General features: G+C 37.9%; 1 protein-coding gene and 1 non-coding gene across 4 annotated transcripts in view; both read right to left on the bottom strand.

Moving 5' to 3' along the window:
* The window catches only part of MCC (MCC regulator of Wnt signaling pathway), a 614,110-nt gene that overhangs the window by 546,245 nt on the left and 44,767 nt on the right, over window positions 1–23,098 (bottom strand). The gene's annotated exons all lie outside the window — the stretch shown is intronic.
* Window positions 19,353–19,458, bottom strand: LOC143665816 (U6 spliceosomal RNA). Its single transcript, XR_013167222.1, has one exon. It is a non-coding gene; the product is annotated as a U6 spliceosomal RNA (small nuclear RNA).

The raw sequence follows: 23,098 nt of genomic DNA, 5'->3' as shown, positions 1-23,098 counted from the left end.
ATTTCTCACTGTTCTGGTAAAAGGTGCATCCTCTGGACATTCCTGGGGTGTAAGAGCAGGCTTTGCATGATAAATCCACTCTAACATCCCAATCTCTCTAAGCCTCTGGATCCCCTCATCTACATTATACCAGGGCAGTTCTGGCATTTCAACCTCAGGTAATGTTGGCCACCTTTTGATCCATGATTCAACCAACCACCCAAACAAGCTGGTAACACCTTTTCTAACTGCTCTAGCTATAACATTGAATGCAGAATCTCTGCTTAGTGGGCCCATATCAATAAATTCAGCCTGATCCAGCCTTATATTCCTCCCACCATTATCCCACACTCTTAAAATCCATTGCCACATATATTCCCCTGATTTCTGTCTATATAAATTGGAAAACTCACACAGTTCTTTTGGAGTATAACGTACCTCCTCATGTGTGATACTTTGTACCTCACCTTTAGGGGCCTGTTGGGACTTTAGTCTAGTTATAGGTCTAGAAGAAATGAGGGGTGGTGGGGGTGGGCCATGAAAAGAATTAGAAATATCTTCCAAGCCATTTGCTTCAGGGCTTTCATTTGCAGTTTCATCTGGTGAAACAGGATTAATAACTCTAGGGCTAATCCCTTCAGGAGGAGGTTGGGTGGCCAATTCCTCAAGGCAGGCTGGAGGTGGGGCGGCTATGTCCTCAGGGCAGACTATTACAGGGTTATCTAAAGAAGGCTCAGCATGGTCTAGGGTTTCAACCTCACCCCCAACATCATTATCAATCCATATGTCACCATCCCATTTTTCAGGGTCCCATTCCTTTCCAATCAATGCCCTCACTTTAAAGACAGACACCATGCAAGGCTGAGATTTCAGTTTACGTTGTAAAGTTGCTACTCTAACAATAAGATTCTGAGTCTGATTTTCAGAGATCTCAAGTCTACGGCTACAGGAAATAAAATTTTCCTTCAGGATACTCATAGAAACCTCTACATCTTTCAGACGGCACTTAAGCTTCTTGTTTGAAGCCTTAAGCCCATCCCTTTCACCCTTTAATGTAGACAGTGTATCTAACAACAACCAACCAACATCTCTATAACTCTTATTTCTACAAAACTCTGTAAAGGTGTCAAAAACATTATCCCCCAGAGTCTGGCTTCGTACAAGCGAAGCATTAGGAGAATCGAATGATGATATTTTGACTATCTCCTTTGCCAACTCAGTCCATGGATTGGGAGTGTCATTCTGATTACGGGAATCAGAGTCCTTAGTGTCTCTGAGCCCAGTCAGAGTAGAAAACCATTCATAAAAACCCATTTTTAAGATTCTGTTCCTTAAGAACCACTCCCGGTACCAAGATGTATTAGTTAGGGTTCTCTAGAGAAACAGAACCAATAGGGAACACTTGCAAATATAAAATTTATGAAAGTGTCTCACGTGACCGTAGGAACGCAGAGTCCAAAATCCACAGGGCAGGCTGCGAAGCTGATGACTCCAATGGATGGCCTGGACGAACTCCACAGGAGAGGCTCACCAGCCAAAGCAGGAATGGAACCTGTCTCCTCTGAGTCCTCCTTAAAAGGCTTCCCATGATTGCATTTAGCATCACTAATTGCAGAAGACACTCCCCTTTGGCTGATTACAAATGGAATCAGCTGTGGATGTAGCTGATGTGATCATGACCTAATCCTATGAAATGTCCTCATTGCAACAGACAGGCCAGTGCTTGCCCAATCAGATGAACAGGTACCACAACTTGGCCAAGTTGACACCTGTCCCTAGCCATGACATAATGTAAAATGGTGTAGCAAGCATGGAAAACTATGTGGAGATTCCTCAAAGAGTCATAATTGGTGGATTTGGGTACCTCACTGCTGGCAGTGTGGAAGATATTCTGGAGTACTGTGTACTAGTTTTGTATTATTTTTGGAACTGTCCTGTAAGTCTGATTATTTCAAAATAATTTCAAAATAATAAGCTTAAAGGAAACAAAGTTAAACATAGAACTATATTAAGATTCAGCAATCTAGGTATATGTCCCAAATTTGAAAGCATGACTCAAGCATTTATCTGTACTAGAATGATCACAGCAGCATTACTCACAATAGCCAAAAGGTGGAAGCAACCCAAATGTCCTTCAACAGAGGAATGGAGAAACAAAATGGAGCATATACATACAATAAAATATTAATCCACTGGAAAAAGGGATGATGCTATGATATATACTATAACTGGATGAACTTTGAAAACATCACATTGAATGAGAGAAGTCAAGCACAAAAGGACAGATACAGTATGATTCCATGTATATGAATTAACTAGAACATACAAATTCATAGAGACAGAAAGTAGTGTACAGGTTACTGAGGCAGGGAGTTAATGTATAACAGGTTTAGTGTTATACATTGTGTCCGGGTTTGTGTCCCCAGAGGAAATACTTCAGTGTCCTTCCTGGGTAGTATAAAGTTAATAGTCAGGGTTATCAGAACTGAGTAAAGGAAAATGAGCCAATGGTCTTACTTGTAACAAACATGTGGTTGCCAAATGCCTTGCCATGTGACAAAGGAGCCAAGGACCAAGGATCACCAGCAGCCAGCCCCAAAACACCAGTCTTTGGGAAAAAAGCGCTGCCTTGATGATGCTTTGGACTTTCTTTTAGCCTCAAAATCTGAGCAAATAAATTTCCATTGTTTGATATGACCCATTTCATAGTATTTTCTTAAGCAGCCCAGGAAACTAGAATAGTCCACATGTTTGTTACAAGTAAGACCATTGGCTCATTTTCCTTTACTCAGTTCTGATAACCCTGACTATTAACTTTATACTACCCAGGAAGGACACTGAAGTATTTTCTCTGGGGACACAAACCCGGAGCAAAAGAACATATCTATATATACTGAGAACCTGGCAGGGATGGGAAGGACCTCCCAGTGAAACAGCAGTCTCAAGTCTTCCTACAGTGAAACCCATCAACCAAACCCCTACACACATACACAATCAGCTTTGTTATGTCTCGCTCTTATTTATGAAGTAAATAAAAAAAATTATTAGATCTTTGAAGATGGTAACGAAGAAAAAGAGGAGAGAGAACAAAAGAAACCAAACCAAACAAAACAAAACAAAAAAATGAAAAGAAAATGGAATTCACAGGGAACAGACATAATTTTAAAACAGAAGAAATCTTCCAAAAAACTATCATGGTACTCCTTAAAGAATTAAACAATGACATAATAGTCACAGAATAAGAATAGGAAGTCATAAAAAGAATTCTCAGGGAACAACAACAACATAAAATGCTCACAGAAATTAAAAATATGGCAGCAGAAACTAAAATTTTAATATAAGAACTAGAGAGTAAAGTTGAGAAAATCTCCCAGAAAATAGAACAATAAGAGTGAAAACCAAAGAACTGGAAAATATGAGAGAAAATGTAATTAAGCCAGATAATATTCTAAAAAGAATATTTAACATACGAATTACAGGAGTTTCAGAAAGAATGACAGAAAAGATAGTAGGGAGGAAACTGTTACAGATAAAATTAAAGAAAATTTCCTAGAACTGAAGGATTTCTATAAGAGAGGTCTTCCATAAAAGAGGTCTCATGATGTAAAAAGCATAATAGAAATAAAAAAAAGGCCTGCACTCATATTAAAGCACATTAACGTGAAATTTCAGAAAACTAAGGCAAACAGAGAATTCTAAATCTTTCCAGAAGAGAATAAGAAAAGCAACTACAGGTGAGCTGGTTACCCTAGAAAAGGCCATGTTCTTTTAATCCATTCCTGTGGGTGCAGATGCATTGTGGGTGGGACCTTTCGATTAGGGTGTTTCAATTGAGATGTGACTCACCCTATTCAAGGTGGGTCTTAATACTTTACTGGAGTCCTTTATGAGAGGATAAAGGACAGAAAAAGCAGAGAGAGCTTAGACAGGGAAAAGCCCCAGAGATGCCAGGAGAGGATGCACAGAAGCTTAGAGAGAAGGCCAATGGAACCAGGAGGTGAAAGCAATAAAACCTGGGAGGAAAGAACCAGCAGATGCCAGCCTTGTGCCTTGTCGCTGACAGAGGAACCTCAGGTGTCAGCAGCCTTTCTTCAGAGAAGGTATTTTTCTATTGATGCCTTAATTGGGACATTTTCATGGTCTTAGAACTGTAAATTTGCAAACTAATAAATCCTCACTTTAAAAGCTAAACCATTTCTGGTACATTGCATTCTATCAGCTTTAGAAAACCAAGATAACAGGTCTCATGCAAAGGATTGGGAATCATAATGGTATCCCCCCCCCTTTTTTTTTAAAACTTTTTAATTGTATAATATGTATAAAAAGCAAAGAAAAAAAAACCCAATAATTTTCAAAGCACCCTTCAATAAGTAGATACAGGACAGATTACCTGAGTTTGTCATGGGCTATGATTCCATCATCTCAGACTTTTCCTTCTAGCTGCTCCAGAACACTGGAGGCTAGAAGGAATACTATCTATTTCTTCTAGGAATACTTTTTATCATCACAATCAACTTTATTTTTTCTTTATTGTGAAAAATAACACATATACAAAAAAGCAATAAATTTCAAAGCACAACACAACAATCTGTAGAACAGATTTCAGAGTTTGGTATGGATTACAATTCCACAATTTTAGGTTTTTACTTCTTGCTGCTCTGAGATACTGAAGACTAAAAGAAATATCAATATAATGATTCAGCAATCATACTCATTTGTCAAACCCTACCTTCTCTGTATTACCTCATAATCACCTTTGATTCTTCTCCCACTGTTCAGGGGTATTTGGGCTATGCCCATTCTAACTTTTTCATGTTGGAAGGTGCTATCAATAATAAGGGGTAGGGGAGTGGAACTAGTTGATATTCTGGAGAAGCTAGGCCCCATAGGTTTCTGTACTTTTCTGGTCCAGGGACCCATATAGAGGTTGTAGGTTTCTGGAAAGTTACTCTAACACATGGAAACTTTGTAAAATCTTATATATTGCCCTAGGGGTTCTTTAGGATTGGTTGGGGTGGCAAGTTATGATAGGTAGCAATGTCTAACTGAAGTTTGCATAAGATTGACCTCCAGAGTACCTTCTCAACTCTATTTGGACACTCTCAGCCACTGATAACTTATTTGTTACACTTCTATTCCCCCTTTTGGTCAGGATGGCATTGTTGATCCCACAGTGCTAGCACTAGACTTGTCCCTGGGAGTTATCACCCACGTTGCCAGGGAGACTTTCACCCCTAGATATATGTCCCACATAGGGGGATGGGCAATGTTTCACTTGCAGATTTGGGCTTAGAGAGAGAGAGGCCACATCTGAGCAACAAAAGAGGTCCTCCAGTAGTAACTCTTAAGCATACCTATAGGTAGGCTAAGTTTCTCCACTGCATACATAAGCTTCACAAGAGCAAGCCTCAAGATCAAGGGCTTGGCCTATTGATTTGGGTGTCTATGATGTTTAACACAAATCAGGAGTTTTCCAGTGGAAAGTATAATAGTTCCATACTTTTTCTCCCATCCTCAAGGGACTTTGCCAATACTTTTTCATTATCTGCTTAATATATTCTGGGAGGTATCCAGGCATTACATTAAGCTATTAAAGATTAAAGGACCTCATTCTTATTCTGGGCTCTGTCTGTTTGGACTGTTTAAATGAGTATCCAGACAGGTTGAGTTAAATTATGTGCTACAGAAAATTTAGGTTTTGGACAAAATAAACCATTGTTCTTTGTTCTCAAAGAGTAGATGAGGTTCTAAAATATAGACAATGTTTTCCTAACCCCTGTATTTTGAATTACCTTAATCCTGACCTGATTGGCTTCATTCATATCTCTAAATCCAGGTTAAACATATATAAAACAGCCTCTCAAAATCCAGAAATAATAATGACTGAATGTGGCTGCTATAACAGCTCACAATCTAGACCCCTGTTTTTAATAAGTATTTTCTAAAGGAGACCATACAATAAATACCCTTTTTGTTTCTGATTTATTTTGCCTCACCAAATAGAACCCACAGGTTCATTCATAATGTGGCATGCCTCACAACTTCCTTTTTGTAGGAGCACAATATACGATCATATGTATACACCATCATTCACCAATCCACTTCTCAGTCAGTGTGTCCTTTAGCCATCTCCATTCATTAGGCATCATGTATAATGTCCAAAGTCAACAGTCCATCAACACTCTCAATAGAAGATAATTTCATTGTTTCCAAGAGAAAGATAACCAAGAAAAAAACCCACACCAAATAGAAAAATTGTACCCCCCTTAACTCTTATCCCTTCCCCCATTATTTACCCCTGGTGTTGCTATGGTACTATTGATGTTTTCCTGTTAAACTTGGCTCACAGTACACAATAGCAGCTTCCCCCCATACACTCTTTGTACAAAAATGGTATCTTTGAAGTAGTGCATGCAAAAACTTGTTTATATTTGCAGTATTAATCAGTGGGACACATGGGTCTATACAACCCCTTTTAATCATATTCATTTTCAATATGGTAATATTATTTACAGACCCACTAAAGAACTTCCTTCACTTCTATCTATTCCCTTACCTTTGAGTTCAACCTCATTAGCTAACCATGCACCCATCTCTAGCTTCCTTATCTCTTGGTCCCCTATAGTCTGTATTATAAGGCTCTGATTTTATCTTTACCATTGTCATAAAAGTGGACTCATGCAGTATCTATCCTTTGTGTCTGCTTTATTTCACTCAGTATTATGTCCTTAAGGCTCATCCATCTTGTCACGTGCCTCAGGACATCGTTTCATCTTACCGCTGCATAATATTCCATCAGTGTATATACCAAATTTTGTTAATCCACTCATCTGGTTGATGGGCACTTGGATTGTTTCCATCTTTTGGTGGTTGTGAATAATGCTGCTATGTGTGCAAATGTCTGTTTGTGTCACTGCTTGCAGCTCTTCTGGGTATATACTGAGCAATGGTATTGCCAGGTCATGGGGCAACTTGAAATTTAGTTGCCCTAGGAACCACCAAACTGTCTACCATAGTGGCTGTACCATTATACATTTCCACCAGCAGTGCATGAATGTCCCAATTTCTCCACATCCTCACCAACATTTGTAGTTTCCTGTTTATTTAATAGCAACCATTCTTCTGGTGTGAGCTGGTATCTCATTGTAGTCTTGTTTTGTATTTCCCTAATAGCTAATGAAAATGAGCATCTCTTCATGTGCTTTAGAACCATCTGTATTTGCTCTTCAGAAAAATGCCTATTCATATCTTTAGCTCATTTTATAATTGAGTTGTTTGTTCTTTTGTTGTTGAGTTGTATGACTTCTTCATGTATATAAGATATCTAACCTTTGTCCAATGTATGATTTTCAAATATTTTCTCCCATTGAGTTGGCTGCTTCTTCAGCTTCTTGATAAAGACTTTTGAGGCACAAAAGTATTTGATTTTGAGAAGTTCCTATTTATTTATTTTTTCTTTTGTTGCTTGTGCTCTGGGTATAAAGTTTAGGAACCTTCCTCCTATTATTAGGTCTTGAAGATGTTTCCCTACGTTTTCTTCTAGAAGCTTTATGGCACTAGTCATTATATTTAGGTGTTTGATCAATTTTGAGTTAATTTTTGTATAGGTTATAAGGTAAGGGTCCTCTTTCATTCTTCTGGCTATTGATATCCAGTTTTCCCATGCCCATTTATTGAAAAGACTGTTTGGTTTCAGTTCAGTGGATTTGGGGGCCTTGTCAAAAATCACTTGACCATAGATTTGGTGGTCTATTTCTGCACTCTTGATTCGATTCCATTGGTCAATGCTTCTATTTTTGTGCCAGTACTATGCTGTTTTGACTACTGTGGCATCATAATAAGTTTTAAAATCAGTTCATTCTTTTCCACTTCATTCTTTTTTTTTTTTTCCTTAGGATGCTGTTAGCTATTTGGAGTCTCTTTCCCTTTCAGATGAATTTGGTAACTAGCTTTTCCATCTTTAAAGTAGGTTGTTGGAATTTCGATTGGTACTATGCTGAATTTATAGGTCAATTTGCACTGAATTGACATCCTAACTATATTTAACTTTCCTATCCATGAGCAAGGAGTGTTTTTCCACCTATTTAGATCTTTTTTTATTTCTTTTAGCAATATTATGTAGTTTTCTGTGTATAAGTCTTTTACATGCCTAGTTAGGTTCATTCCTAGGTACTTGATTCTTTTAGTTGCTATTTTGAATGGATTTTTTCCTTTAACTGACTCATCAGGTCCTAGCTTGTGTATAGAAATGTTCCTGAATGTTGCACATTAATTTTATATCCCACCACGCTGCTGAATTTGTTTATTAACTCAAGTTTATTAGATTTCTCAGGATCTTCCAAGTATAGTATCATGTCATCTGCAAATAATGAAAGTTTTACTTCTTCCTTTCCAATTTAGAAGCCTTTTATTTCTTTGTCCTGCCTGCTTGTTCTAGCTAGAACTTCTAGTACAATGCTGAATAATAGTGGTGACAGAGGGCACCCTTATCTTGTTCTTGATCTTAGGAGGAAAGCTTTCAGTCTCTCTCCATTGAGTATGATGCTGGCTATCAGTTTGTCATATATGCCATTTATTATATTGAGGAAGTTACCTTTGATTCTTATCCTTTGAAGTATTTTATTAGAAAAGGATGCTGAATTTTGTCAAATGCTTTTTCAGCATCAATTGATATGATCATGTGATTTTTCCCTTTCAATTTTTTAATGTGGTGTATTACAGTAATTGATTTTCCTGCGTTGAATCATCCTTGCATTCCTGGTATAAACCCCACTTGGTCGTGATGTATAATTCTTTTAATGTGTTGTTGGATTTGATTTGCTAGTATTTTGTTGAGAATTTTTTCATCTATCTTCATTAGGGAGATTGGCCTGAAGTTTTGCTTTCTTATAGCATCTTTACCTGGTTTTGGTACTAAAGTGATGTTAGCTTCATAAAATGAGTTAGGTAGTGCTCCTTTTTCCTCAGTTTTTTGAAGAGTTTGAGCAGGGTTTGTATCAGTTCTTTTTGGAGTGTCTGAGAAGATTTCCCATGTGAAGCGATCTGGCCCTGGGCTTTACTCTGTAGGAAAATTTTTGATGACTGATTGAATCTCTTTACTTGTGATTGGCTTGTTGAAATCTTCTATTTCTTCCTGAGTTAGTGTAGCTCATTCTTGTGTTTCCGGGAATTTGTCCATTTCATCTAAGTTGTCTGTTTGTTGGTGTATAGTTGTTCATAGCATCCTCTCATAATTTCTTTTATTTCTTCACGGTCTGTAGTAACAACCCCCATCTCATTTCTGATTTTTAAATTTGCATCCTCGCTCTTTTTTTCTTTGTCAGTCTTACTAGTGGTCCATCAATTTTATCAATTTTCTCAAAGAACCAACTTTTGGTTTTATTGATTTTATTGTTCTCTTGTTCTCTCATTCATTTAACTCTGCCTTAATCTTTGTTATTTCCCTTCTATTTGCTTTAGGGTTAGTTTGCTGTTTTTTCCTCAAGTTCCCCCAGGGGGAACAGTTAAGTCCTTAATTTTTGCTCTTTTTTCTTTCTTAATATAGGGATTTAGGACAATAAATTTCCCTCTCAGCACAGTCTTTGCTGCATTTCACAATTCTGATATGCTCTTATTTTCATTCATCTCCAGATAGCAATTGATTTCTCTAGCAATTTCTTCTTTGACCCATTGGTTGTTTAAAAGTGTGTTATTTAATCTCCATATTTTTGTGAAAGTTCTCATTTCTTCTGGTTATTGATGTCCAGCTTCATTCCATTGTGATCAGAGAAAGGACTTTGAATAATTTCAATGTTTTAAAATTTATAAAGACAAGTTTTGTGCCCAGCATATGATCTATCCTAGAGAATGTTCCATGAGCACTAGAGAAGAATGTATGTCCCGGTGTTCTGGGGTGTAATGACCTATATATGTCTGTTAGATCTAATTCACTTATCAAATTGTTTAACTTCTCTATTTCCTTACTGATCTTCTGTCTGGTTGTTCTATCTATAGAAAAGAGTGGTATTTGAAGTCTCCTTCTATTATTGAAATGTCTATCACTCTCTTCAGTTTTGCCAATGTCTGTCTCATGTACTCCTTGGTGAATTGTCCCTTTTATTAATATATAGTGTTCTTCTTTGTCTCTTATGATGTCTTTACATTTAAAGTCTATTTTGTCTGGTATTGGTATAGCTACTCCTACTTTCTTTTAGTTACAGCTGTGTGGAACATCTTTTTCCATCCTTTCACTTTCAATCTATTTGTATCCTTGTGTAAGATTAGTCTCTTGTAAGCAACATATATCTGGGCTGTATTTCTTAATCCATTCTGCCAATCAGTATCTTTTAATTGGTAAACTTAGTTAATTAACATTTAGAGTTATTACTGTAAAGGTGTTTCTTGATCCTCCATCTTATCTTTTTAATTTTATTTGTCAGATCTATATATTCCTTCCCATCTTTCTATCTTTAGCCTTTAAGTTACCCTTACTGGTACTCTTCAATTCTGTGCCCTCCTCCAGACCTCTCTCTCTTGTCTTTTTTTTTTTCCCAGCTGGTAGAACTCCCTTTAATATTTCTTGAAGAGCTGGTCTCTTGTTGACAAATTCTTTCAGCATTCGTTTGTCTGTAAAAATTTTAATCTCTCCCTCAGTTTTGAAGGACAGTTTTGCTGGATATAGAATTCTTGGCTGAAAGTCTTTGTCTTTCAGGATCTTAATAATACAATACCACAGGCTTCTCACCTCCATAGTGCCAGCTGAGTAGTCTGAACTCAGTCATATGTGGTTTCCGTTGTATGTAGTAGACTGTTTTTCTCTTGCTGCTTTCAGGATTTTCTGCTTCTCTTCAACATCTGACAGACTGATTAGTATGTGCCTTGGGGAAGGCCTGTTTGGATTTATTCTATTTGGAGTTCATTGGGCTTCTCTGATCTGCATATTTATGTCCTTTATAAGGGTTGGGAAGTTTTCCCCCATTATATCCTCAACTAATCTTCCTAGTCCTTTATGCTTCTCTTCTCCTCTGGGACCCCAATTATTCTTATATTTGTGCATTTTGTTTTGTCCGTCATTTCCCTGAGATCCAATTCAAATTTTTCCATCTTTTTTGCCATTTGCTGTTTTGAGTGTTTGAAATCAGTTGTCCTGTCCTCTAGTTCACTTAATCTTTCTTCTGCTTCTTCCACTCTGCAATTGTATGTCACTAGTATATTTTTGATTTGGTCCACAATATCTTTAATCTCTGTGATATCTGCTACTTTTCTATTCATTCTTTCAAATTCCTCTTTATGCTCTTCTAGTGTCTTCTCGATCTCCTTTATGTCATTAGCCATCCCACTGATTTTATTTAGTACAGTTATAGGAACATTTATGATTAGTTGGTCCAAAGTCTGTGTCTCCTTAGGTGTTTTAATTTGGTCATCAGGCTAGGTTATATCTGTCTGCATCTTGATATGCTTAGAGATCTTCTATTGTCTTTGAGGCATGTAAATATCCTGATAGGGTTAATTTGGAAGTTGATTTCCTTCAGTAGTCTATAGCTTTGTATTTGTGGGATGGATGTGGAGCAAGATGCAGGGTGAGGGGCAGGGCAGAACTGTTCAGGTACAGGCACAGTTTGGGGATGCTACACTGGTGCCTATGAGCATGGGGTGTAGGGCACAGGGTTGTAGAGGTGTTGTGTGGGGGCCATGGGGATGGGGTGCAGCTTAGGCAGGCCATGGAACAAGGAGCAGGGTATGGTGTGGGGACACAGGTAGGGAATGGAGGGAGTCTAATGGGGGGGCCTGTGTGTATGCATGTGGGCTGGTGTGTAGGCAGGATAAGGATGGGCATGTGCAGTGTGGGGGTTGTAGTTATCAGGATGTGGGGTGGGTGGCACAGAGGTCAGGGCACAGGGAGGATAGGACGCAGGTGTGTTCTTGCACAGGGGGAAGGGTCCAAGGGGCCTGGTATGCTGATGTGGGAGTATGCAGGGGCTAGGCACAGCTCACAGGGTTATAGGAAGTGGGTTGGGGTAGGGATGATGTAGGGTGGGTGAGGCCATGGCATGGGTGTGCAGGTGTGGAGGGGTATGGAGCAGGTGTGCACGGGCGTGCAGGGTGGGTTCCCACTTTCCTTGGGAATATTGGATCCTAGAAAACACTGGAACAATCATTTCAAAATTCAGGAAAAAACAATTTCCAACCTCAAATTCTATGCCCACACTATCAATCAAATGAAAGGCATAATTAAAATATTTCTCAAAACATTTAGCTGTCACGCACACTTTCACAGAAGCTTCTGGAGAACAGTCTCCAACAAAAGGAGGGTGTGTTCCCAAGAAAGTCAATTTGGTATATTAGGTTTGCTTTCATATAATCAATAATGAATAGTGGAATACACAAGAAAGGAGTTTATTTTTTCTCTTATATATCAAAAAATATGAATATTGATCTAACAAAAAATTATTATTGGAATGATGGGAAAAAAAGAAGTGGGTGTGTATTTGGGGGTCATTAGAGAGCTAAAGCCACTTATTCATTGATAGAAAAGTAATACATAATATCTGCATTTGTAGAAAGATGAAATAGCAACTTAAGGAAGTTATTATAAATTATGGAGGCAAACATGAGAAGAAATAGCTAAAAGTATAAGAAAAGAATAAGAAGTAATGAGCAGGGGATAGAAGAATACCATTTTTCATCATGAATCTTGAATATCTTTCTGATTTTTTAAAACCATGTATAACTTTGATCAATAGCGGGGGGATCGGGAATGGGGGCAGGGATCAGTTTCATGGGAGCTAGCAATGCTCTGATGCCCAGCCAACTAGGAATCATTAAGGGAATCTATCAGCAGAGCACAAAACCCCAGCCCCCAGGAAGAATCTCAAAGACAGGATTTCCCTCCCTGAAGTATACAAATGAGAACATGACAGGCCAGGTCTTCAAGGAACTGGACTGCTGGTAGTCTTCCAAGGCAGGGAGTCAGACCCAGGAAACAAGACTATGTGGGGACATGGATATTAGAACAGAGCTGCTTGGCAGCCAAAGTGAGCAGATGGTAGGGTCCAGAGTTCTTGGACTTGCTTTGAATTCCCTCTTGCCTGAGTTATGGACTAGGATCAGGCTGAGCATGGCCAATGAGGGTAACAAGGGAAGTGAAATTAGATACCCGGAGGGCCTGACAAGCACAAAAGTCAATTATGGCTACTAGTTCTGAGAGCTGCAATTCATTTTCTACTGAATGCCATACATAGCCCCACAAAACCTACCACCAGCACTGGTTAAATTGTGCTATATCCACATAATGAAATAATATGCAGCTAATAAAATAAACATTGTAGGTTTCTTGGAAAGCTTTTATTTCTTGATATAGTATGACCATTTCCTATTTTCTGTTTCCAGCTTTATGCCTGGGACATAGCAGCTGGAAATGTAGCAATACCTGAGTAAGCAGAGACATTTTTGAAATGCTGAGGCAACAAGCAGGAGGACAACCTCTACATTCTAAGAATGGCAGCGCATAAAGGTGAAAGAAGAAAAAAAGGTTCATTGAAGGCATCATTGAGCTACCCCAAATTATTAATTCCTGAAATAAATACAACTAAACAGTTTCCAAACTGAAGTGTCTTCCAATGTGATGTGATAGGATGGATTTTGATTGGAAACCACAACTCTTAGTCTTTTTAATATTACAGAAAATCAAAATTCATACCTCCATAATCCATTGGGAGTGGAAAATGAGTTCGATACTTTGCCCCAGGACTCCTGTTTGGAGTAATTACCTTTCCATCAACAAAAATTCACAAAACTCATCCTCAAATAAAATTGTCTTTGAGGACTCTGGAGAACTCAGTGTGCACAGGTGATCACATATGGCCTCCTCACATCCTAATTTGGTATTTTTTCCCTTCCTTTTTGTTCAGATGAGAAAACTGAACAACATACCTTTCCCAGGTCCAAGCAAAGTGTTAGGGTAATAAATTATGAAACATATTTATCATCCTGAAAGTTTGATAAAAATAATTTTGAACATAATGCAGAAAGTACATTTAAAAACACAGAAAGGACATTTATGACCATTTTTTAATATCTTAACCAATTTAAATGAATTGCTTATTTTGAAAAAGCTATAAGAAATTTGTGTTATTTCACTAAAATGCAACTAAAGGAATTAAAAACATTTTCCAAATGCTTATATGGACCATTGCTGATTCAAGATGCTGCTGTTTGAGATTTGATTGGAAAGTTCCCACTGATTTCTCTACATGGAAGAAACATATTGTTGACATCCTGTAAGAAAATCGAGTTATCCAACTTAATAGATCAGTACAGGAAACAAAACTCTGTTTGCTAAGCAGAATATTTTGCTGCGCTTGTGTTTCCTCTAATCTAAATTTTCTAGCTTTGAATGTGGCTTTTAAGCTAACACACATAAATGGCATTTGATACGACCTACTTTATTCACTAAAACAAAATGAAAACCATTATGGAGTCACTGTAAAAGGTAGTTTGGGCTTTCTTATTTAATTAATCCATTACACTTAACCTCCCAGTATTTTACTCTCTAAAGTCCTGCAAGCATTAACACTGTACAAATAAGTTTTGCATTATTAAATTTAAGAATTTAGTGCCCAATAAAATTCTCAGCAGGAATATTGTTATTATATGAGTTCATTAAACCTAACCATGCTAATTAACAGTCAAAACTGAGGAACAGTTAAATGGAAGTGGACCATATTTCATATTCTAAACCCTTATACAAATTCTAGTAAATGAACATAAACATTCTCAGGGGACAAAATCCAGGAAGGTTACAGAAAACACAAGGACCTCTAAGGAAACTGGCAAATCAGCTCCTTCAAAAGAAACATCCAGGCTGACTGAAACATGTTCCTCATCGAACCATCTATCAGTAATTCTCAATTACGTGTACTAGATGGTTCTAGCTCCTCCCTCCCTTGTGCCTGTAATGATATGACTGGATATATTGTGCATGTTATTCCTACAATTAATAATCAGTATTAGTTAGAAACAACCAGCATTTTCAGAGGACCCCTGCATACAAAATCTTCAACCTCCAGCATAAAGGATGATCTTCTAACCACAAGAAAAAAATGACTCCCAAGTCATTTCCATATCTCATAACTATGAGATAATCCTATGGTTAGAAAGAAACTAAAACCCAATCAAAGCCACATCCTTGTATACTCAGGCCTGAAAAGCAATCACCACATTGATCTAAGCAATAGATCAATTCTAGTGGGATCATGCGTTCACAGGTGGAGGAAGCCATTAGGATTATCCAACAGATTCCCCTTTCTCTGGATCCAAGCAACCTTCTGATTATACTCAGCTGCCTGTGTCTATTTTCATTTGAGAGAGGGAGAGAGTAATTCTGTTAATAGATGATCCCACTGTACTTGGCAGTTACTTTTCCAAGACCAAATTAGACAAATGGTATTCCAGAAGGTTTATCAGTCTTTCATGAATTTTGTTAACATGAATTAGCCCAATGAGCCAGGTCGTTCCTGTGGAAATAATAAATCTAGTTGTAGGATCTGCATATCTGATACTCCACTCTAGGCCATAAAATCCTCATCAAGGTATGTCACTGAGTAAGATTCTACCTGTGTGAAATGCGTATAAGTGCTGAATCATTATATTGATATTTATTTTGGTCTCCAGTATCTTAGAGCAGCTAAAAGTAAAAATCTAAAATTGTGGAATTGTAACCCATACCACTCTGAAACGTGTTCTACAACTAATTGTTGTGCTGTGCTTTGAAATTTATTACTTTTTTTCATATATGTTCTTTTTCACAAAAAGGTGATGATCAAAAATACATATTCCTTCTAACCTCCAATGTTCTGGAGCAGCTAGAAGGAAAAATCTGAGACACACTCTAGGATCTGTCCTGTAACTACTTGTTGAAGAGTGCTTTGAAAACTACTGCTTTTTGCTTTCTTTGCTTTATATATATATGTTATATTATAAAATTTTAAAAAAACATTAAAAAAAAAAAGATTCTACCTGTGTGGACAGTTGACTTCCCAAATTATTCTGGGGAAAAATGGCAAGGTGAACTGGGGCCATGTTAAAGGGAAATTTAAATGCCAATTTTAAGATGGGCCTCTATTCTCTATGCAACAAAGATTCAGCCATGCTAGGGGCTAGCATGAGCCTCATTCTCTGTTAGGAAGATGAACTTTAACATCTATGTTGTGCTGGTTTGAAAGGATGTACACCCCCTAGAAAAGTCATGTTTTAATCAAAATCCCATTTCATAAAGGTAGAATAATCCCTATTCAATACTGTATGTTTGAAACTGTAATCAGATCATCTCCCTGGATGATGTGATTTAGTCAAGAGTGGTTGTTAAACTGGATTAGGTGACATGTCTCCACCCATTTGGGTAGGTCTTGATCGGTTCATTGGAGTCCCATAAAAGAGGAAACGTTTTGGAGAATGGGAGATTCAGAAAGAGCAGCACCACAAAGCAGAGAGTCCATGAGCCAGCGACCTTTGAAGATGAAGAAGGAAAATGCCTCCTGGGGAGCTTCATGAAACAGGAAGCCATGAGAAGAAGCCAGCAGATGACGCCACGCTCGCCATGTACCCTTCCAGATGAGAGAGGAAACCCTGACCATGTTCACCATGTGCCTTTCCAGATGAGAGAGAAACCCTGACTGTGTTTACCATGTGCCCATCCACTTGAGAGAGAAACCCTGAACTTCATCGGCCTTCTTGAACCAAGGTATCTTTCCCTGGATGCCCTTGATTGGACATTTCTATAGACTTGTTTTAATTGGACATTTTCTCGGCCTTGGAACTGTAAACTAGCAACTTATTAAATTCCCCTTTTTTAAAAGCCATTCTGTTTCTGGTATACTGCATTCCGGCAGCTAGCAAACTAGAACATATGTTAAGAAGATAAACTTGTCAGTGTACAAAGGGCAGGCTGGAAAGTAAAGAGCGTAGACATGAAAGACTGAACGGGCTACTGCAGTTGCTCAGGATGAGGATTTGTAACAAACTAGTGAAATGTGAAAGGATGTGAGGAGCATTGAAAAGGAAGACTTGACACAAGTAAAAAGGCATGAAAAAGAAAGAAAGTTTGGGGTCTGGTAGACTGAAAAATAGACAAGTGAGAAGAAGCTGGTACAGAGATTGGATGTTAGCCTCAATTTAGAGGGCTGCTGAGATTGAAGAGACAATGGGTGGAATTAATAATAAGATGTGAATGAGGGGCTTGCACTCTAGAAAGATGTTGGGTTACTGAAATAAGTTTTAGAGTTGATGTACAGTTTATTACTTGAAATTATGGAAATGAAAATGAACACTGGGAGGAACAAATGGAAAGAGAAAAGTAGAGAGATCAAGAGTTGTAGAAAGTTAGAAATGGGTAGAGTAGGAAGAGAAACAGTCTAAGGAGGAAAGGAGCCAGCACTAACATAAAAGAAGGGGGTACTGAAGTGCCTCAAAAGAGGTCACCCTGGTCTTAGTAGAGTAGAACCGAGAGGAAGGAAGGGTAGGAGCTTGAGGTGGAGAACGGGTTTGGGAAATCTGTCCAGGGGATTATATTAGGGAGTTGAAAAGAGGTGAAAGAAGGTTGAATGAACACTGATAGCTGCACCTGATGGGCTAAGGGCTCCTCAGGGCACTAGGAAGCAGAGATGCTGCTCAGGGACACCCACCCGGGCACTGACTGATTTCTTCCCCATCCCCTGCACCACTTGCCATAAGTATATACCATGGAACAACAGTATGGTAGTTAAGAATGTGGGCTCTAGAACAGGAATGCCTAGGTTTTTTGTTGTTCCAAACAGTTCCAAGAGTTTGTCATGGGCTACCATCCCAACATCTCAGAGTTTTCCTTCTAGCTGCTCCAGAACACTGTAGGCTGGAAGGAATATTTTTTTCACCATCACGATCAACTCTTTTTCATTTTTTGTGAAAAATAACATATATACAAAAAAGCAATAAATTTCAAAGCACATCACAACAATTAGCTGTAGAACAGATTTCAGAATTTGGTATGGGTTACAATTCCACAATTTTAGGTTTTCACTCCTAGCTGCTCTAAAATACTGGAGACTAAAAGAACTATCAATTTAATGATTCAGCATTAATGTTCATTTGTTAAACCCTACCTTCTCTTATTAACTCCACCATCACCTTTGATCTTTCTCCCACTCTTTAGGGTTATTTGGGCCATGCCCATTTTAGTTTTTTCATGTTGAAAGGGGCTGCTGATAATATGGAATAAAGGGATGGAACTAGTTGACATTCTGGAGAGGCTGGGCCCTCTAGGTTTCAGGAATTATCTAGTCCAGGGACCCATTTGGTGGTTGTAGGTTTCTGGAATGTTATCCCAGTGCATGGAACCTTTTTTTATAGAATCTTATATAATGCCCTAGGAATTCTTTAGGATTCGTTGGAATGGCTTTGGTTGAGGTTTTAGAGTGCCTAAGTTTTAAGCTCAGCACAGCTACTTATCAATCATGGGATGTGAAGCAAGTTACTTAAACTGTCTTTTCCTTAATTTCCTATCTATAATATGGAAATAACCATAGGAGCTCTACCAAAGGGTTATGTGAGCTAGACACATTAATATATAAGCATATCTTAGGAGGTTTGTACTATTGTTATTCTCATTTTTGGAGAAGAAACTGAGACCCAGGGAGGTTAATTAATTTGCCTAAGATCATCACTCTAGTAACAGGGTCAAATTCAGTATCTATAAATCAAAAGTTCATGCTCTTCCTTGATCTTTGGGTTCACCCCTATGAAACTCATTCCTTCAAAGGATAGGCTACACTTACTTATAATTATGCCTAAGAGTCACCCCCAAAGAACCTCTTTTGTTGCTCAGATGTGGCCTCTCTCTCCAAATCAACTCAGCAGGTGAACGCACTGCCCTTCCTCTTATGTGGGACATGACTCCCAGAGGTGTAAATCTCCCTGGCAATGTAGGACAGAAATCCTGAGATGAGCCAGGACCCAGCATCAAGGGATTGAGAAAGGATTCATTTTTTTTTTTTGAGCATTACAATTTTTAAAGTACATGTTAAATTTACCAAAGCATTAAATACATGCTTTTGTTTTTCTCTTTAATATTTTTATTACTAAAACAACATACAAACACACAGACATTCTTAATATACAAACATTCCATGCATATTATACAATCAATGGCTCACAGTATCATCACATAGTTTTGTATTCATCGGTATTATCATTTTTTTGAACATTTGCTTCACTCCAGAAAAATAAATTTAAAAAAATCATACATACCATACCCCTCACCACCACCCCCACTGACCACTAGAATTTCCATCTACCCAGTTTAACCTTTGTTCCCCCTATTATTTGTTCATTTTTATCCATATTTTTAATTCATCTGCCCATAAAAACATGAATGCTTCACAAATTTGCATGTCATCCTCGTGGAGGGGCCTTGCTAATCTTCTTTGTATTGTTCCAATTTTTAGTACATGTTCTGCTGAAGCAAGCATGAGAAAGCCTTCTTGACAAAAAGAAGGAACAGAGAAATGAGATAAAGTTTCAGTGGCTGAGAGATTTCAAACAGAGTTGAGAGGTTTTCCTGGAGGATTTACTAGATTTAATGTCATTTACAAGGATAATGATAAAAAATACAGAGAGTTAAAAATGGAAATAAAATTTCCAAGTGCTCTTTTTCAAATATTACCCATATGGAATTTGAGATGGAAAGAGATGAATGAGATAAGAAAATCAAAACTGAGTAAACTAGAGGATGTCGGCTTCAATTCCTTCTCGCCTCTCCTATTTTCTCCAATCTTATTCCTGAGACTCTAAGATAATACTGAAAGAAGTGCATATGTAGTAAAAGATTTCCAGCCCTTCTGTCAGCTTAATGCTGTAAAGTTATTTTTCAAGACTTCTTTAAAAGTTTATTTATATTGGTGTCTACTATGCCAATATGCCAATATTATGTTTGCTCCTAAGAATATAATAGCTAAAATATATATATATATATTTTTTTTCTGGGTCCCAAAGCTGTTCTCTCCATGGAGTTTTCTTACAAAGGAAATAGGGAAAGATAAGCAGAGGCAAAGGCAAGAGAGAGTTAGGGAAGACAGTTTCTTGCAAAATGGGCTTTCTCATCTGTGTGTCCCCTGGCTAACCTCAGCACAGAGCCTCACACACAGAGATGCACTGAATAAACACTCACTGAATTGACCAACTGTGACACAGAATGAGAGAGGAAAGAAAAACAATTTTCCTTTATTGCTCCCTTATCCCTTTTGTGTTCTGTGTAGAACAAGGATAAAGACAATGAGGTATGAGGTATTCACTCAAAATGATAAATGATTACCTTGGGATTATGTAGGAACATTATACCTAAAGTCCTAAATTGACAGGGTCATTGAATATTTGCATTTCACAAAAATTTGGGCAATAGATCACACATATATCCATGCACACACACATATACATATAAAACACTTGGAAATAAAGCAGAAGTAGTGCTGCACTAAGATATCTGTTTTTGCTCAAAATCTTCTGAGTCTATACTTCTAAAACAAAATCTCTAATCACCTCCTCCCCACCCCCTACCTTTTTTAACCTCCACGGATTCTTCAAATACTTTAAATGCAAAGAGATCCTCATCTATTTTCCAGGTAATAGAGCTAGTCTAGACTGCTGACCAAGTTATTTTACTATTGATTTGGTTGCTCTTGGGCATAGAGTTAAGAGGATAAATACATTCTGTTAAGAAACTTTTGGTGTGGGGGCCGAGGGGCGACAAGCTCCTCCTTTTGTGGCTTCATTTCTTTTCTCACCTCCCTTAGTGGTACATTAGATTCTTTTTGAAAGTTATTCCACAGGTTGGTGAAAATGTCCTAAAACTGACCCCAAAGCATGTTAGCATCACGAGTTTATAAGACCAAATCAAATAATTGATCAAAGAGAACTCTGAAGATCTGGGAAGGAGATTAAAATAGTTTTCTGTGTGGAATATAGAATAAGAGACCTGACTTCTGGTCCTAGGCCTCTGGCCACCTCATTTTGTAGCCTGAAGCAATGGTGCTCCTTGCCCCCTTAGTGTCTTTATTTGCAGGAAAGGGGGGTTTAACTAGAAATCCTTGAGGACCTTCACACCCTTAATATTTTATGATTCTATAACTGAAAAGATGTGTTCTCAATAGTTTCATCTGCTATAAGGTGAGGCTCAAAAGCTGAGGGAAAAGGTGCACAGTGGTTCAGTGGTAGATTGCTCACCTTACATGCGGGAGACCCAGGTTCAATTCCCGGACCATGTACCCCCCCCCCCAAAAAAAAAATAAAGGCTGAGGGAGACATGAGAACAGACAAATCAAAACACCAGAAATAGTGCAGACAAATTAGTACTGTGACTTTTGGCAATATCTTAATTGCTCTGAATATTATTTGTAAAATGGGGATGCACCTCATTACAATTATTGTAAGGATTAAATAAGATTATTTCTGGCATGTTACCTCTTATTATTATTTTTCAGGTATTGCATTATGTCCTAATGACTTAAAGCAGAGACAATCTATGATATTGGCCTAAAGTTACTGTGCAAAAGTGCCCTTTGGTAAAATACAAATTTACCTTAGAAACATTTCAGAAGGAACCCTGTTATGATAGATTGAGTTACATATCCCAGAAAAAAATAAGTTCTTAATTTTAATCCCATTATAAATAGGACCTTTGGAAGATGCTATTTTTAGTTAATGTGTAGCCCAACTGAATGAAGTTGTGCTTTAATCCTATCACCGGAGGCTTTATGAAGAGAAAGCTAGATGAAGGAGCTTTTAATGGAATCCAAAAGAGAAATCAATGGAATCCAAAAGAGAAAGGAGAGGAAACGGCCATATGAAAAGAAAGCCAAGGAAACTAAGCATTACCAGCAGCAGGCCCCAGAACTCCCTAGTCTTTGCAGAGAAAGCACTGCCTTGCTGACACCATTATTCTGGATTTCTCCTAGCCTTTGAAATGATGAGCCATAAATTCCTGGTGTTTAATCCAACCTTCTGTATAGTATTTGTCATAGCAGCCTAGAAACTAAGACACCTGCAAACAAATAATTTTCAAGTATCTATTGAACACTTTTCTCAATACTGTTAGCATTGTGGAGGGGCTAAAAAAATTATGGCATATCCATGTCTTTCAAGATTTTTTTACATTTAGTTGGGGGAAATCATAAGAACATACAAGAATGTTATGTAGAAATATTAAAATGATAAATAATTATTTTAAGTAAAGAAGGGATGAAGAAGTGCTATTTTGTGGTATATTTCCTAAGACTCATAGGAGAAATGAAAAAAAAAAAATCAGAGAACTAGGATTGCCTAAGAGGATGTTAGAGCTTCTTCGTGCAGGATCCCCTAACTGGAAGGTGACCCATGGGACAGGTAGGTCCCCAGTTCCTGAAACCAAAGAACAGTTGATCAAATTCTTAAGGGCCAGGAGTCACTCTAGGTAGATAGTCCACACTCCTTGGTCAAGATTTGAGCTTAGGAAACAATCCACAAACCAGGATGAAAAACCTAAAGGATCAGGTGGAAAGGTGGGAAACAAGGTTCAATTAGAAAAAGGTAAAAAGAGCTGGGGTTACTGATCAGTGAAGTGGGCCAAAGCTGGGGTATGGAGAAGGGAGACTAGTAAAGCTCAAAGTAAAATTTTAGTCAAGTCCTAGACCTGACTGTAAAGGTCTCATGAGTACATTTAAACTGGTTAGCAAAGGATAGATGGAAGGTTTAGTAGAGCAGATGAGACATATGGGGCCTTGAAAACATGCATAGCAGTTATAAAGGTAGATAGGTTAGAAAGTAAGAAGGAAATATTTGAAGAAAAAAACTCTGACTCTTCATCATGGCACTTCTTTTTTTTTTTAGGAAGAATAGTTAAGAGTTGTGGGTCAAGAGGCATATATTTAATCTTCCCCCTCCAGAGTCAGATGAATGATGTATGCTAAAGAACAAACATATAAAAATGTGATAGGGGAGAGAGAGGTGAATATAACATGGTGGCATCACATTCAGAAGGCCTCTCAGTTTCCTACGGTACCTCACAACTAGGCAGCAAAATCCACTGGTCTTTCACAAACTTTCTGCTGGCGATCCATGGCACTGATGACAGTGA

Source organism: Tamandua tetradactyla, chromosome 21 (assembly GCF_023851605.1).
Source record: "Tamandua tetradactyla isolate mTamTet1 chromosome 21, mTamTet1.pri, whole genome shotgun sequence".
NCBI lineage: Eukaryota > Metazoa > Chordata > Mammalia > Pilosa > Myrmecophagidae > Tamandua > Tamandua tetradactyla.
This window is presented reverse-complemented; position numbering and strand designations above follow the sequence as displayed.